The sequence below is a fragment of the Dermacentor andersoni genome, chromosome 7, assembly GCF_023375885.2.
Source record: "Dermacentor andersoni chromosome 7, qqDerAnde1_hic_scaffold, whole genome shotgun sequence".
NCBI classification, from domain to species: domain Eukaryota; kingdom Metazoa; phylum Arthropoda; class Arachnida; order Ixodida; family Ixodidae; genus Dermacentor; species Dermacentor andersoni.
Window position 1 is genome coordinate 49,650,611 of NC_092820.1, and position 15,978 is coordinate 49,666,588.

A 15,978-nucleotide genomic window follows, 5' to 3' on the forward strand; every position below is an offset into this window, starting at 1 on the left:
GGGGGAGAATGACGAAAGTGGCAACGAAGCTGAAATCACCGGTGTGAATTCGGGCGGTGCATGCTCCCCTTGGTGCCATTAGCCGACCTCCGGCAGTTCTTATGGGGATCCCTGTCCACGGCGTCTTCACTTTCCTAATGCGGTTGGCCAGCTCTTGCCCCATAATTGAGAAGTCTGTGCCAATGTGAAGAAGTGCGTTGACGTGATGACTATTCACCAGAATGCTGAAATCGACACAGGCAACGTCGTCGGTGTGAGTATTCGTCGTCGTCATGTCTTCTTTGTCGGCGTGAGTATTCGTCATCGTAATGTCGTCTTGGTCAGCGTTAGCATTCTTCGTCGTCATCTCGCCTTCGTAGGGAGAGGGGGGTATATTTGGCTTTTCGATACAAGGCAACCTTCCCCCCGGAGGTCACTGCCGTTAGTTTCCCCGGCGCGGACAAAGGGGACGACCATCCCTGCCGACGTCAGTGGTGATAGTCTGGCAGTCTGACGTAACGTACAGGTGATGGGGCCTGCCAGCGACGACGTGATGAAGCTGCTTGGTGACAGCTGATCACTGTTCCGGAGGGACGGTCGTCCAAGTGCAGAGAAGCGGCAGGCGAAAAGGAGCTGGCTTCAGCATCTGCATGGGAACAGTAACGGGCCATGTGACCTGGTTCACCGCAACGGAAGCAGAGTGGTCGACGGTCGGACGCCTGCCACAAGTCGGTACGGTGAACGTGTGGTCGTCTCACGGACTCCCGTTGCCACTAAGGCACGGAAACGGGCCGTGGTTAAAATGGCGTTAACGACGGCGAAGGGGGAGGATGTCGAACCATGTCGGCATAAGTCGGCGGACGTGTTGTTGGAGATGGGGCTGGTGAGGAGGAGGCTTCCTGCAACTGCAGACGCCCGACTTCGGTCATAGAGACGACTGATAACTCTGCAGGAGGAATTCCGAGGGCTCGGAGCTCTACTCGCAGAATGACTCGAATCATGCCCCATAAAAAAACGTGGTGAATTATCTCAGCTGCAGAGCTGATAGGCGTGTTGTTGCGCTCGTGGTTGAAGTGGCCGGAACTTTGCGGAAGCGCTGATTCAAAAACAGCCGCTTCCTTGATGAATTCGTCCAACCTTGTTGGTTGGTTTCGTAAAAGACCGGCAAAGAGTGGTTCCTTAACTCCCCGCATAAGATGACGCGCTTTCTTTGACTCGTTCATATCGGGGTAGCTCGGCGAAACACACGGGCCATATCTTCCGCTTACATGGCGAAGCTTACAATGGGTTTTGTACCCGAGCGTCAATAAGTTGTTGTGTGTAATCGCTCCGGTCCAAGCTCCAGAATGTATCGAGGAGCTGAAGGAGAAAATTGCTCCACGTTTGGAAGCTCGCTGCCCTGTTCGTCTATCATGTACGAGTGCTGTTTTCTATCGCTAAATAAGCATGAAGGAGCTTTTGTTGGTCGTTCCAGCGATTTACCAGAGTAACGCGTGTGTACTGGTCAAGCCAGTCCTTGACGTCTTCAAAAACATCGCCGTGAAGTATTTTGGGGCCACGAGGGTGTTCAAGAGTCACGTGGGTAAGGCTAGCCGCCGTTCGGGAAGGAGGAAGAAGCGCCAATGATGTAGCCACGCTGGTGGGAGTCGCAACAGGAGGGAAGACAGGGCTCAGGCCGAGCAGGCCCTTGAATGAAACGGTGCACTGGAGTCGTTACAAGAGGTGGAGCTTCGGAATTGGGTGTAAGGTTCCGCACAGGGGTTGGCCGCATGGAGATCCAGGCTCCAGCACCTGCATCAGTATCGCGACTTCAAAAACAGGGGTCGTAGAGTGCTATTCAGGAGGCACAGTGGCGGGCCGCTGATGATAATGAAGCCTCAATAATTGGTACACACCCACTATGGGGGATAGGCCACGAATCGGGTGGTAAAATGATTGAAAAAGTAAAATAATTAGTTAACAAATGAATAACACAAAGCAAAAAATGTATAATCCAAGATGAAAAATAAGCAGTGAATACGTGAAATAAAGTAGTGATCAATACTATAGTCAGCCTTGCATTGATAGAAATACTAAAGAATAATTGTTACTGAACTACATAGTGGCCGTTTGAATACCGAAGGCAACCGCGACTTCTTATTCACTGCGCCCTGACAAAACGCTCATGCCTACATGCGTTGTCCTCTTCTTCATGGAGTACTGGCGTGGCAATATTTTAGAACTGCCTAGACAAGATATGCTCCGTGTCGGGTGCATTAGCCATCGCGAACCTTCCAGGCTCGTGTAACGCCCTGAGTTCGCCATGTGTTTCGTGCCATCCACCAGTGCAGAGAGTGATTGTCGTACTACAGCACCCGCCCGAGCTGCCTTTGTTTTGTTCAGCTGCCTGCCCGCACTGTCGTGAAAAGTCTGGTACTGGGGTTTTGAATCATAGTGTATGGTAGACTTTGTTGACAGTTGTGCTTTTGTGGAGCTGGAGTTCATCGGAAGTTCTACAGTGTTCGCGCCAGAAAAAACGTTGGTGCGACGGTACGTTTGAGACTAAGGAGCATATGCTAATTCTTGAAAGGTAAGCAAGTTTGGCGCTTGCGCGCATTCTTGAAGCTTATGGTTCACGTTATGCCTTGTGTAACTAGCTAGAGCAGAGCGCTCTCTGATTGTAGGCGGGCCATGTTCGTGTGCACATTTAGCAAGCAATTTCACGAAATTCCTCTCATGTGACAGAGTACTTGTATTCTGCTGTAAAATATATGCTACCCGCCTTGATTACTATGTTTTGAATCGGCACACAATCATTTAAACACTCAAAGTAGCTGTTCATTCAGTAGTTACTGCAAGAAATTAGTCGTTATGTTGGCGTTCCCGCTAGTACAGTACATGTGTAATGTATACGTCGATGTATCAAGGGCTCCGCGCGTTGGAACATGATTGCTCTGTGTGACGCTTCAGCATATAGAACCTTGTATGAAGATTTTTGTACGTAATACAGTTCGGTTTGGAGGTCCGCTTCGCGAGGACCTGTGCGTAATGTTTATGTTCTTGAGTGCCTTCGCGTATTTGCCTTCTATGTTTGAATGCATATGTATGTCGATAATACAATAACGAGGTTTCTTTCTAATAGACACTTCATCTTCAGGCAACAAATCTTAAGAATGATATGTCAACTCTTGCAATCGTAGGTTAGGGCAGTGCGTAATAAAGTAAGCACTGCGATTTTGTAGCGATACTTACCACTCGATTCTATACCCCTCTTGTCGCCCACCGGTAACGGCCGGCTGTTCCTGTACGTAGCACTGGCCGGGGCGCCGCTCAGACCACTAACGAATTGCGAAAAGGAATAGCATCGCTACAATATCGCGGCCTAGCTTTCAGAAAGGTTTTCAAGAGCTCAATATTTTTTACTCCAATGCTGTATGTTTTACTACATATTTGAGTTCTGTTGATGATTGTCCTGGTACTCTGTTGTTGCTGCTGATTTTGTTCCTTCCTGAAATTTCATTGTTACAAAATAGCAGTGTAACATCCTGCGATATAACAAAGAGACATTTGTATAATCAGACGCAGGTTGATGCAGCTGTCTGTGTGAGGCTCTCTTTGTAATTCCACATGACACTGGTAAATCATAAATTTTCAGGTTCACGTCGCAATAAATTAAACATTTCTGACTGTTGAAGGGGATGCGGACTCTGTAGGCGTCCCTACATCCCGCCAGAACCTGCTAAACTGGAGCAAGCTGGACAGCGCGATGATACAGCACCTGATCTCTGTGCTTTCACAAAGGTGCGTACAAAACTGGCGCTACCTTTCCAGTTGTAGGATACAGTTGTGTAATATGCAATCATTTTACTGTATTGCCATTTGCAGGATTTCTAGTGGCTGATCACGAATTTTATGTTTTGGTGGAGTGCCCACAGTTTAATGAACTTACCTAAAGTAGCCTCCTCTGAGTTAAATATAATTGGGGGCTTGAGTAATTATGCCTGATATACTGCATATACACTCCACAATAATATAGCCAGATCGCCTTTTTAAGAACCGCGAATTGAGGTTTAGAGGTGTGAATAATTTGCTCGAGAGTGTCCAGAAAAATGTGTTCTACAACCTGAAGACATGGTTTATGCAAAAGTGCCCTAAGCAATGCTGTCGCAAAAAAGTTGTATCATCAAGAGCTTCACGGAAGCCTGTCTGGTCGGTATGAAGCATGACAAAGAAAGACATAGAGCAACCAAATAAAACTTAAAGGCAATATATTTCGGCTTCCATGTGGAAGCCTTGTTCACAATGAGGCAAAAAAAGTAGAAGTGCATATTTATGTACGTTGTACCATAAGACCCCGCAGGCTTCTATTGTTTCAGACGAGCGCTTGTCCTGTTGATTGGATCTCTAGGGAAACCGGGTACAGACGTGGCTTCCAATTTCTTTCCTGGCCAATTATGCCAGAGTTCCATTAGTAACTATTGTGTTTAGTCGTTGCCGCATGCTCTGCCAAAGCATTTGATGTTAATATTTTCTTGTCCACATCGTTCTGATGTTGGCGTCGCCATTGTATAAAGTTGCCCATCACCTTAATGTAGATAGCCTTCTTATGCACGCGTTACGTTTCAAAGGTCATAATTCATGTCAGTAAAATTTTCTGATCGCTTTCTTACCGGGATGGCTATCTCGTTAGTTTAGTATTGTTTGTCAATGGGATTCCTCTCTTATATGTGTTAGCTTCATGTCGGGTTGTTACGGATTTGATTTTGTGTACAATGACATGTTACAAACACTAGCTTGCATATACACGAATAAAAGGTTTACAACAGATAACAAATGTACATGGGCACATACATGTGTCAATAAAATACTTCAGCCTCCTTTGTGCCTAAAAAAGACGTTATGTCTCCTCAAGAGCATGGCTGATTGCACTATTGAACCTCCAAGCAAAGTTTTTCTCAAATTCGTATTTTTGATATCTAAATGTTTACGTGGCTTGTAAAAATCACTAGCATCAATTTTTCATTGGGATGAGCTGTCAAAAATTTTATTTTGAGTAATAATTACAATAATTAACTCATTTCACCTGTCTTCTAATGGCTCTAAAATTATATGCTTATACCTTGACAAACCTTTTATTACATTAGTTTGTTGATGCCCAATATACAGGGCTTTCTAAATTGAAGGCGTCAGTAACTATTAAAGACTATGCCAATTATGAAAATGCTGCTTCTGTATGTGGTTCATTCACTTTGTGAGTCAGATTTTTTACACCCAAGTGCAGTCAGTAAATTGAAAACTGCATGTCTGCAGGGGGAAGTGAGCCAATTGTATTCAAAGGCAATGGCATCTTGTTGGATAGCTCTCGAGAACTTGTGCGTCACTAATGAATCTCAGCTTCACCCTTGGCCTACTACTCAATCAGGCTTGAAGCTTTCACTGTCTGCGAATCGCTAGAACAGCACCAGATCTCACTCTGTGTGAAGGGGTGGCACGCATTTGCTTAGATCTACGCAAATGCATGTTTTTCTTTTGCGTTGAAGTTTTCAATACTTTCAGTCTTAGGTAAAAGTGCGCAGCTCAGAACAATGCATGCCTGGTATACGTAACGTTGCTTTGTTCTTTAAACTGAATCAGTAAGAAGCAGCTACTGCCGTTTTTGCAAACCTTACCCTATTTCCTGACCATTCCTTGGTCAAAAGTGTATAAAAAAATTATTGCTTGATATATTGTTTCACAGCTAGACATCAGTGACGATGCAAACGTTGAAAAAGTCCTGCTGAAGAGGCTGCGCCCGGATACTAACGATTCAGGCTTGCAGTTCGACGGGGACCTGCTTAAAGGTCTTTTTACAAAAGACAAGTTTGAAGGGAGGTCCTTCTTTGGGCGGCCTTCAAATGCCTTCCACCGAAGGATCCGTTGGATTCCAAGAAGGTCAACGCCATACTCAGTACGTGTGCGACAAAGAAGCATCTTACTATTTTTGTGCAGTTTTCAACAAAACTCTTTTCATGGCAATTTCAATCCTGTCTTGAAGTAGTGCTTCCTTTCCTGCTAAAATAACTATTAACCTGATTATAATAGCATATTATAATAGAAGCTTTGCCAACATAACTACAAAATTGTCACTACTGTTGGCTTATGTATTTTTGTGATAGAGACCCTGGTCATATGAATGCACTAATAATACAATATTCTTGTCTTGTGGAAAGCTAACATATATCGTAACTAGGGGCCGTATAACGTAAAACTATTCCAATATGTTTTTATTCCAATCTCTTGACGTCAAATTTGCGTAACCACCGATGCAAGCATCGGGCGGTCCCCCGCAGGATTGTCTCAACAAACCAATCAAATGCTCCCCTTGTTATAGGAGGTACCCTTTGTTTGCTTGAAAAACGAATAACGTCGCCTGCACTGAGCAGCTTGTCTTATATAATTGGCTCACAAGAGGCGAGGAGCATGCTCAAGTGGAGAGGGATTCGATGGGGCCGAGCCACTGCACTGAATATCGATAACCGGATGAAGAGGGTGGTGCCGGCGTCTGCGATTGGTCCGCTTTCTCCTAGCTTGCGGTGGCTCGTCGACAATCGTGGCGGCATGCAGCAGAAGCTTAAGAATGACGCTAAAACGGATACCCAGCAAAGAAGAGTTGGCAGAACGAGGTGGTAAACGTGCCGAAAGTTCTCGAAAATGTTACATGGCAACGCAAAAAGTTTTATTACACGCAAATAAACACATGCTCTCCAGCAGGGCCGAGTAGCGAGTTCCGGGGCGATCGCCGGCAGCCATCTTTTATTCCTTTCGGAATGGGGCAGCCTGCGCCTATTCAGAAGAAAATTCAGTTTTGTTCGGCATATTAATGCATCTTTCACGCGTTCGCGTCACTTTGACGCGGTAAATTTTTGCGGTTTTGGGACGTCGTGTGAGAAGCAGGTGAAGTGGGTGCCACCCGAAAACTTTTGACCAATAGCCGAGGACTAATGGGAAAAAGGCGTCGAAGCAGAAATAACTATTTTGTTTTGTTCGGTCAAATTATGCACAATCAGTGTGCACACGTCATATCGGATGGGGAGCTATCGCGGTTTTCGTGACGGGGTGGTCCAAAAAATTTTTGACCAATCGCGGTAGGCTGATTGCAGAATTCGAATAGAAAAGTTTGGAATAGTTTTACGGTAAAGGGACACTAAAGCGAAACAATAAATCAGTTTAGACTAATGAAGCATTGTTTGAGAACCCTGCAGGCAGTCATTTCAAATAAATAATTTGATTATTAGATGAGAAAATGAAGGTCCAAATATTAGCATTTGAATTTCGCGGCGAAACCCCAGCGCCGGTACGACGGCGTGACGTCAGGGATTCCAAAGTATGTTTTCGCATTTGGGCTGCGTTGGCTGAATAAAGGTTCCCGAAACTTGCCATCCTTAATATTTGGTTCCTTTAGAACACAATGTAGTCAATCTGTACCGCCATATATAATTAGTAGGCCCTAGAAGATGGCATCAAAATCCAAGACCTCACAGCCCCCAGGTGCGGGAACTCAAGTAGGCGTCGTCACCCGTATCTCGTTCGTGCGCTTTTTCTGGCTTACCAAACGTCTTCTCGTTGTAAGAGTGGTGTTTTTAGTGTTTTAGAACGGTAATTTACTGATGCAGAAGAAATCATTTTTCACTTTAGTGTCCCTTTAAAGCGCCCAAGGTCACTTTGACAATGTCTGCGCGCACAGCAAAGGCATTTTGTAATCTTGCTGTAGAACGTCCTCAATGCATGTTCAACTGCTTACATGTTGCTTATATTATTTCTTGGTTCTTAAGCGCCACACTTAATTGAACGTGTCTGTGTACCTGTGCCCAAGCAAAGCTGCGACACAGTTTCGACTTGCCTTTCTTAAGATAAGTCACACATGAAACTTCCAAGTACTGGTCTCGAGACGAATATAGAAGTTCATTAAACTGAAGTTGATTTAGAGCTTTTATTTCTAGATAAGAATTGATATTGTCACGGGGTAGTGACGGTTGAGGACACAGCATCAAAACTGTAAATGGCGAAACTAGCTTTATTGGGCAAACGTGCCCAGAAAGAAAAGGCTACCCTCAATGCTAAACGAAAACGGCAAATACAGTCGGCGAATGTTGAAAATCTCATAAGCGGGTCAACCGCACCGGCTTTTATACATTAGTCGTCGAATGTTCCAGAGTAATCTAAGGTACCCGCGTGGGGGGGTCTTCCACAAAGGTCTACGCTATTCGCGTGCGCACACCTGCAATCAGATTACACAAGGTTCAGTGACAGACATCGGATGGTACCACCCATAACATTCCACAAACTTCCGATACATGCAGGCGCGTCCTGCACTGTGCGATAAGATTTGTTAGGTGGTGAACCATAGTCGCCCGATAAAGATAAACAAGTACGCGTGTCAATATGATAGAGGTGATGTGTCGTGCATACTCTGGTATTCCGCACATCCTCACGCTCCCCGCTCTACTGCACTAATTGCGCTATTTCATGCATTTTAGAAGGACTTTGCACAAAATAGGTTGATATGTTTAGAGCTCACAGGGTTGAAAGCTTGTGTCTTGTGCACTTCCTTTTTTAGAAAGAGATGCATGGTGTGTCGCAACGTCACAGCAGCTACAGCAATGTATTGCCTTTTTTTCTCTTTTGTAGGGTACACAACCCAACATTTCGGTGTCTCCCAGGGCAGCTGAAGAACTCGTTGTCCGCATTACTAGCCTGGGGATATCAAATTTATGTGTCCAAGCACACATGTAAACCTGTCTTCTGTTGCATGCCACGCCTAGCCACTTGGCAACGTGTAACACCTGACTTTGTTTAGTGGCTGCTTCTACGAGGGAAACAATTCCTGTGCGTAGTCACTATGTACCTTAGGATGGCTAGCATTCTAAAGTTTCTTGACAGATATCCAGCTAATATATGCTGCTTCATTATGGTCATTAAGTAGCTTTCTTTAAAGCTTGCAAGCTATTCACTATATGATTACTCCCGCCAGTTGAATGGCATATATATATATTTTTTTTTAAACGGCAACAAATGTGTGCTACTCCGAACGTCCTTATACTGCTCAGTGAAGTCCAACAAGGAGTTCTTGGACAGTCGCAAACAGGTTTTCAGGAAGTGATAACAATTTCTAAATGCTTGCAACATATTCCTGGCCAATAGTTGACAGTTTCCTACTAGCAAGTTGTTATGATCGGTAAAGGTGGCGAATAAATAGACACTTTACAGTTTTTAGGAAATACGTAACAAATCTAGTCAGAGATAATAAAAGGTTATTATTGCGATATATAATAACAAAATTATTTATCTCTGAATGAAATACTTATGTATTTCATAATAACTGTGAAGCGACTATTTATTAACCACCTTTCTACATCCTAACAACTCGCTAATAACATCCTGTCATCTATCGATGGCGAATATTCAACAGGATGTTTGTTACTAGCAAGTTGTTAGGATGTATTAAGGTGGTTATTAAATAGTCGCTTCAAAGTTGACACATTCTACCAACATCAGATAATAAGCAGTCGGTAAGAATTCAGTCGACGTTTTATATCTGTATTTTCAATTCAATATCGGTGGCCAATAGTCTGTAGGAGGTTACTAGGAAGTGGTTACTGAGTGTAAAGACGGTTTATTGAGTGTCGCTAGGTTCAAGTAACATTTCTCTAAAGACTGCTTATTCAATGTTACTAAAATGTTTTGTAAGGGCAGCGTGACTCAACGAGGAAGTAGAAAGAAACCGACAACTGGAGACAGCGCTGTCTTTGTGTATCTGCTTCTTTCTAAGTCCTTCTTCAGTCGCGCCTGCACATTCTATCACGGATTCAAAGCAAACGGGCCGTCAACGTGTTCTAACTAAATTAAAGAGCATGGTGTCATGCGCCCACAGGTAAAAATTAACACACATCGCTCGTTGACAGCGGAAACTGTCTGTAAAAACGCTGGAATTAGGAAGCGCGGCAGCAGCCGCAAGCCAATTGACTTCCGTGCACCTGGCGCTCGAAGGCGTACGAAACGTTCAAGGTATAGCGCATACGATGCTACTGGCAAAACGCGCACTCCGAAGATATCGCAGATTGCTTTGAAGATGAGGCCCACGCGGGCTAGCACATTAACCACGTCGCAAACCGCTTTCAAGGCTCACGAGCGCCGTCAACGCTTCGCTACGGCGTTCGTCAAAACGCTGTTTCACATGACGCTAGTTTCAGTCAGCGACACAGCGAATTCCGTTGCTCAGTGACCGCCGCGACATCGTGGGCTCTGCACGACTGGATTCCAAGTTGGTCGCGCCGTCGCTGAGTCGCAGCGATCGGCGCGATGTGGGAGGGGCATTGTGTGACGAAAGAAAGCGCCGTCAAAATACGCGCTCTACTGTTTTACCGCGCATTGGTAGCTCTGTAGAGCAATGTTGCGCGCCAGCTTTAGTTATGTTTTATTAGGGTGTACCCACCAGCGGCCGCGGCTTAGGAACTTCACAAACATTATTTTTTCTTCCGCTTACACAATCCGTTTGGAAGCAGAAGCTGCACGCTACACAATTTGGTAGAAGGACGCCGCTTCAACATAAACCACGTACTCACTTGATCGCCACTGTTGTCAATCTCTTCATTGCTACAAATTGTGCGAGCTGCTTATACGTGTACACTCAATAGTAGCTTGTTATTCAAAAAGGCAAATACTAATCTAGGAAAAAGGTTGTGGCTCCCATATTAACAAAGATACTACACTGTACTGAACGGACCTACCCCACCTACGCCGCACAAGCCGCACGCTCATATTTGCGGCGGTGTGCAGCGGATCACTCACCGCATCTGCATGCTGTCCGAACGTCTCAACGCTGTTAAATGTTCAAAAATGGTGTACTCATTCCGTTATCAAATAATAATAGAAATTTAAAATGAATAATTGAATATTTCACTAATTTCTATGTTTTTATTTAACAACATCATCATCAACAGCCTGGTTACGCCCACTGCAGGGCAAATGCCTCTCTCATACTTGAACTACGCCGGTCATGTACTAAATGTGGCCCTCTTGTCCCTGCAAACTTCTTAATCTCATCCGCCTACCTAACTTTCTGCAGCCCCCTGCTACGCTTCCCTTCCCTTGGGATCCAGGCCGTAACCCTTAATGACCATCGGTTATCTTCCCCCCTCATTACATGTCCTGCCCATGCCCATTTCTTTTTCTCGATTTCAACTAAGATGTCATTAACTCGAGCTTGTTCCCTCATCCAATCTGCTCTTTTCTTATCCCTTAACGTTACACCTATGATTCTTTTTTCCGTAGCTACTTGCGTCGTCCTCAACTTAAGTGGAACCCTTTTCGTAAGCCTCCAGGTTCCTGCGCCGTACGTGAGTACTCGTAAGACACAGCTGATAAACACTCTTCTCTTGAGGGAGGATGGTAACCTGCTGCTCAGGATCTGAAAATGCCTCTCAAACGCACCCCAGCCCATTCTTATTCTTCTGATTATTTCAGTCTCATGATCCGGATCCGCGGTCACTACCTGCCCTGAGTAGATGTATTCCCTTACCACTTGCAATTCCTCGCTACCTATCGAAAACTGTTGGTCTCTTCGGAGACCTAAACATTACTTTAGTTTTTTGCAGTATAATTTTAGACGCACCTTTCTGCTTTGCCTCTCCAGGTCAGTGAGCATGCATTGCAATTGGTCCCCTGAGTTACTAAGCAAGGCAATATGATCAGCGAATCGCAAGTTACTAAAGTATTCTCCATTAACTTTTATCCCCAATTATTCCCAATCCAGGTCTCTGAATACCTCTTGTAAACACGCTGTGAATTGCATTGGAGAGATTGTATCTCCCTGCCTGACTCCTTTCTTTATTGGGATTTTGTTGCTTTCTTTATGGCGGACTACGGTGGCTGTGGAACTGCTACAGATAACTTTCAGTATTTTTACATACGGCTCGTCTACACCCCGATTCCGTAATACCTCCATGACTGCTGAGGTTTCGGCTGTATCAAACGCTTTCTCTTAATCAATCAAGGCTATACATAGAGGTCCGTTATACTCCGCACATTTCTCTATAGCCTGATTGATAGTGTGAATATGGTCTATTGTTGAGTAAGCTTTACGGAAGCCTGCCTGGTCCTCTGTTTGATAGAAGTCTAGGGTGTTCCTGATTCTATTTGCGATTACATTTAGCAAATATTTTGTAGGCAACGGACAGTAAGCTGATCGGTCCATAATTTTTCAAGTCTTTGGCGTCTCCTTTCTTATTGATTAAGATTATATTACCTTTCTTCCAAGAACCCGGTACGCTCTAGGTCACGAGGTACTGCGTATACAGGGTGGCCAGTTTTTCTAGAACAATCTGCCCACCATCCTTCGATAATTCTGCTGTTACCTAATCCTCCACAGCTGCCTTCCCCTTTTGCATAGCTCCCAAGGCTTTCTTTACTTCTTCCTACATTACTTGTGGGATTTCAAATTCCTCTAGCCTATTCTCTCTTCCATTATCGTCGTGGGTGCCACTGGTACTGTATAAATCTCCATAGAACTCCTCAGCCACTTGAACGATCTCTACCATGTTAGCAATGATATTGCCGGCTATGTCTCTTAACGAATACATTTGATTCTTGACTATTCCTAGTTCCTTCTTCACTTCTTTTAGGCTTCCTCCGTTCCTGAGCCCCGCAGGGGCGTCTGCGTCAGCAGGCGTTTGGTGTGTTGCGACACCACGGACCCGAGCACACGAGGGTTGGACCCTCCCGCGTGTAGCCGTTGTTACGTTTCGCCTACGACGCGCGGTATAGCCGGCGCGGATGCAACGGACGCCGGGGCTTCGTTCAAAGCGGCGGACATTTTGGCCCGTTCGGAGCTGCCGCAAAGCCTCCCCGCCAAGCGCCTCCAGGCGTGTTTCAGTGCCACGTGTCTTCGTGTGTGCGTGTGTGTGTGTGTGCCCACGCTTGTCAAAGCGCGGCAGCCGGGGAGAGGAGCTCCCCAAGTGTGAAGCGAGGAGGTCTGTCCGGCGCCCGGCCGGCGGTTGAGTCACTACACTCGTCTCAACATGTATCTCAGCTCGTCCGTGCCCCGCCGTCACGTGGTCACATCCCGTGACCTTCCTTCTTGCCCGCGACGCCGAGACTATAAGAGCAGCTGCCCCCGGACGCCAAGAGAGAGGCTCCGATTTGTTCTGTTGAGTTACGTGCTCTCCCGTCTCTCCACTTCGGTCGACCTGACCGGCCGCTCTTTTGCGATGTTAGAATAAACCAGTTGTTCTGTTACCAGTCGACTCATGCTTTGCCGGGACCTTCGGATGCTTCCAGTGCCCCAGGCCGCCAGGCCAACGCTACCCTTGGGGCTTGCGACCCATTTGCAACAACGGGCGTCAGCACTGAGATTCCAACAACTCGTGCCAGCGGTGCGATTCCCAACACCGTGCGCGGCTTAGCCGTGTCTGGGGAAAAGGGGATCCTGGAGGTTGAGCCGATGCCGGGTGTTTGGACCTTTAAGGCCCCCCGGCGGAGGCAACACACCTCTTTGGCCTCTGCTTCACATAGACGGCACCCCCGGACTGAACCACCCGGGGGAAATCGGTAGTTGCCTTTTCCTGTCTCTCACTCTCCCTCCAACCTTCGTCTTTCTCTTACTTTCCATCCTTCCTGTCTTCTCCTAACTTCCGCTCACTTCCAATTTTCCAGGCAGCAAGGGTTAACCTTGTGTGAATAACCAACCTAGGTTATCTCATATCTGGTTATAGTGATAACGTACAGCTGGCGTTTGCAGGACCTGTTCTTACAGTCCCTGTAGCGTCCCCTTGTAGGACTCCACGGTGGGTGGCTGGCGTTATTGCCGAAACTTCTATCCCTATATGGCAACCTCTTTCCCTCCGCTTCCTGATCGGCCTCAGAAAAGAGGGCGCACCGATGATGTATTCCAGTTTTTTGGTCGGCAAAAAGAATCCTTCCCTCGTTTTCACGTGATCCACTCTGAAAAACCAGCTAAGCAAGTGCGAACAATCTCCCCGTTCCTGGTATCTAAGTCTCTTACCAAAGTTTTTGGTCCAGGATATAAGGTGTCGAGGATGGCTAGCGGAGACCTTCTCTTGGAGCTCCGCGATCAGAAAAAATTTGAGAAACTGCCTCAGCTAGTATCATTTGGGGACACCCAAGTAGTAGTAACCCCGCACCGCATGATGAATACCTCCCGCGGCGTTGTCTCGGACGATGATTTGCTGGAGCTCACTGAGGCTGAGCTCTTGGGGGGCTTCAGCGAACAGAATGTCATAAATGTCAAAAGAATCAAGATGAGGCGACACGGTAAAGAAATTGCGACCAAACACATAATACTCCCCTTCAATTCAAGTGTCCTGCCCGAGTCAATCGAGGCCGGGTACCTCAAGCTTCGTGTAAGACCGTATGTGCCAAATCCCTTGAGATGTTTCAAATGCCAACGTTTTGGCCACAGCTCGCAGAGCTGCCGAGGCCGCCAAACATGTGCGAAATGCAGTGCCCTTGAACACGCCACTGAAGCATGTAAGAACTCTCTACACTGTGTAAACTGTGATGGGGATCACGCCGCGTACTCGCGGTCGTGCCCCTCCTAGAAGAAGGAAAAAGAAACTGTAACCATAAAAGTAAAAGAGAATATATCGTTCAAAGAGGCACGAGGGCGGGTAGCATACCTGCCAAAGAAAAGCTTTGCCGAAGCGGCGCGTCAGGGGGCAGCGTCACAACGGCCTCCGGCGGCTGTCGGACCCACAAGCAGTGAGTCGGCAGTCACGCCATCTGCCCCCGCGGCGGTTGCAGCTAGCGCTGCTCCGTCAACCGAGCAGAAGGGACCATCGACCCCGCAGGTGGGCGCAGCCGAGGCTGCCTCAACCTCCCAGGTCCCTCCCAGCGCTGGCAACGGCCGGCGTAGCCAAATCCCTCAGGGAGCCCCATCAACCTCCGGGCTGGTGGGCGCAGGGGTCTTGCCCTCCAAGGCGGGACTCCCCCTGAAAACTTCTCGCTCGCAAGAGCACGTGTCCGGCGCCTCACAAGAGGCAATGGACACAACACCTGTCCTCAAGGCGCACCAAGCGCCTAAGGAGCGGCGAGGCTCGCTCGAACGCTCCAGAAAGGGTAAAACTCCCGTTACAGGGCCTCGAAAGGGCTCTGTAATTTAATCACTGTAATTTCCATAATCAGTACTTCTGTTTCTGTATACACAGCACCTATTAACTCCCAATATGGATACACATGATTCAATGGAACGTCAGAGGCCTTCTCAGAAACCTTGATGATGTGCAGGAACTTATACAAAAACACAATCCAAAAGAGCTGTGTTTACAGGAAACACACTTAAAAAACAAACACACAAACTTCCTTCGACAGTATCTAACTTTTCGCAAAGATCGCGATGATGCCGTCGCATCATCGGGCGGTGTTGCCATAGTCACTCATAGAAGTATAGCGTGTCAACATTTACAGCTACAAACGCCCCTTGAAGCAGTGGCGGTTCGAGCTGTCCTACTAAACAAACTCATCACCATTTGCTCGCTTTACATACCCCCGCATTACCAACTAAACAAACACGAATTTCAGTCCTTGATAGATCAATTGCCAGAACCTTATGTTGTTCTTGGCGATTTCAATGCACACAGCTGTCTCTGGGTCTCGTTGAACAGTTACTTTTTTCGTCCGGTGCGTGTCTGCTGAATCAAAAAACACCCACATATTATTCTCTCGCAAACAGAACATTTTCTTCAATTGACCTCAACCTAGTTTCCCCTTGTATACTGCCTGAACTCGAATGGGAAGTGACCAACAATCCTTACGGGACCGACCACTTCCCCCTACTGCTAAAAACACATAAAGAAAAAGAATGTCTGCCACAGGCTCCTAGGTGGAAGATCGATACAGCCGACTGGGAGAAGTTCCGAAATTTAACTAGTATCTCATGGAATGACATGTCTTCTTTAGGAATTGATGCTGCTGTGCAGTATCTCACAGCTTTCATTATAGATATTGCATCTAAATGCATATCAGAAG

General features: G+C 46.4%; 1 protein-coding gene across 3 annotated transcripts in view; it reads left to right on the forward strand.

Annotated features, from left to right (window-relative positions):
* LOC126535283 (uncharacterized) overlaps nucleotides 1-15,978 on the forward strand; it is a 110,674-nt gene that overhangs the window by 20,287 nt on the left and 74,409 nt on the right. Inside the window, exons 1-3 of one of the 3 annotated variants that reach the window (XM_072289056.1) lie at nucleotides 3,656-3,759; nucleotides 5,696-5,905; nucleotides 8,626-8,823. The exons of the other annotated variants lie outside the window; for them this stretch is intronic. The gene's annotated coding sequence lies outside the window, so the exon portion shown is untranslated. Of the gene's footprint in view, nucleotides 1-3,655; nucleotides 3,760-5,695; nucleotides 5,906-8,625; nucleotides 8,824-15,978 lie in introns of those variants that run through there. 3 annotated transcript variants of the gene reach the window in all.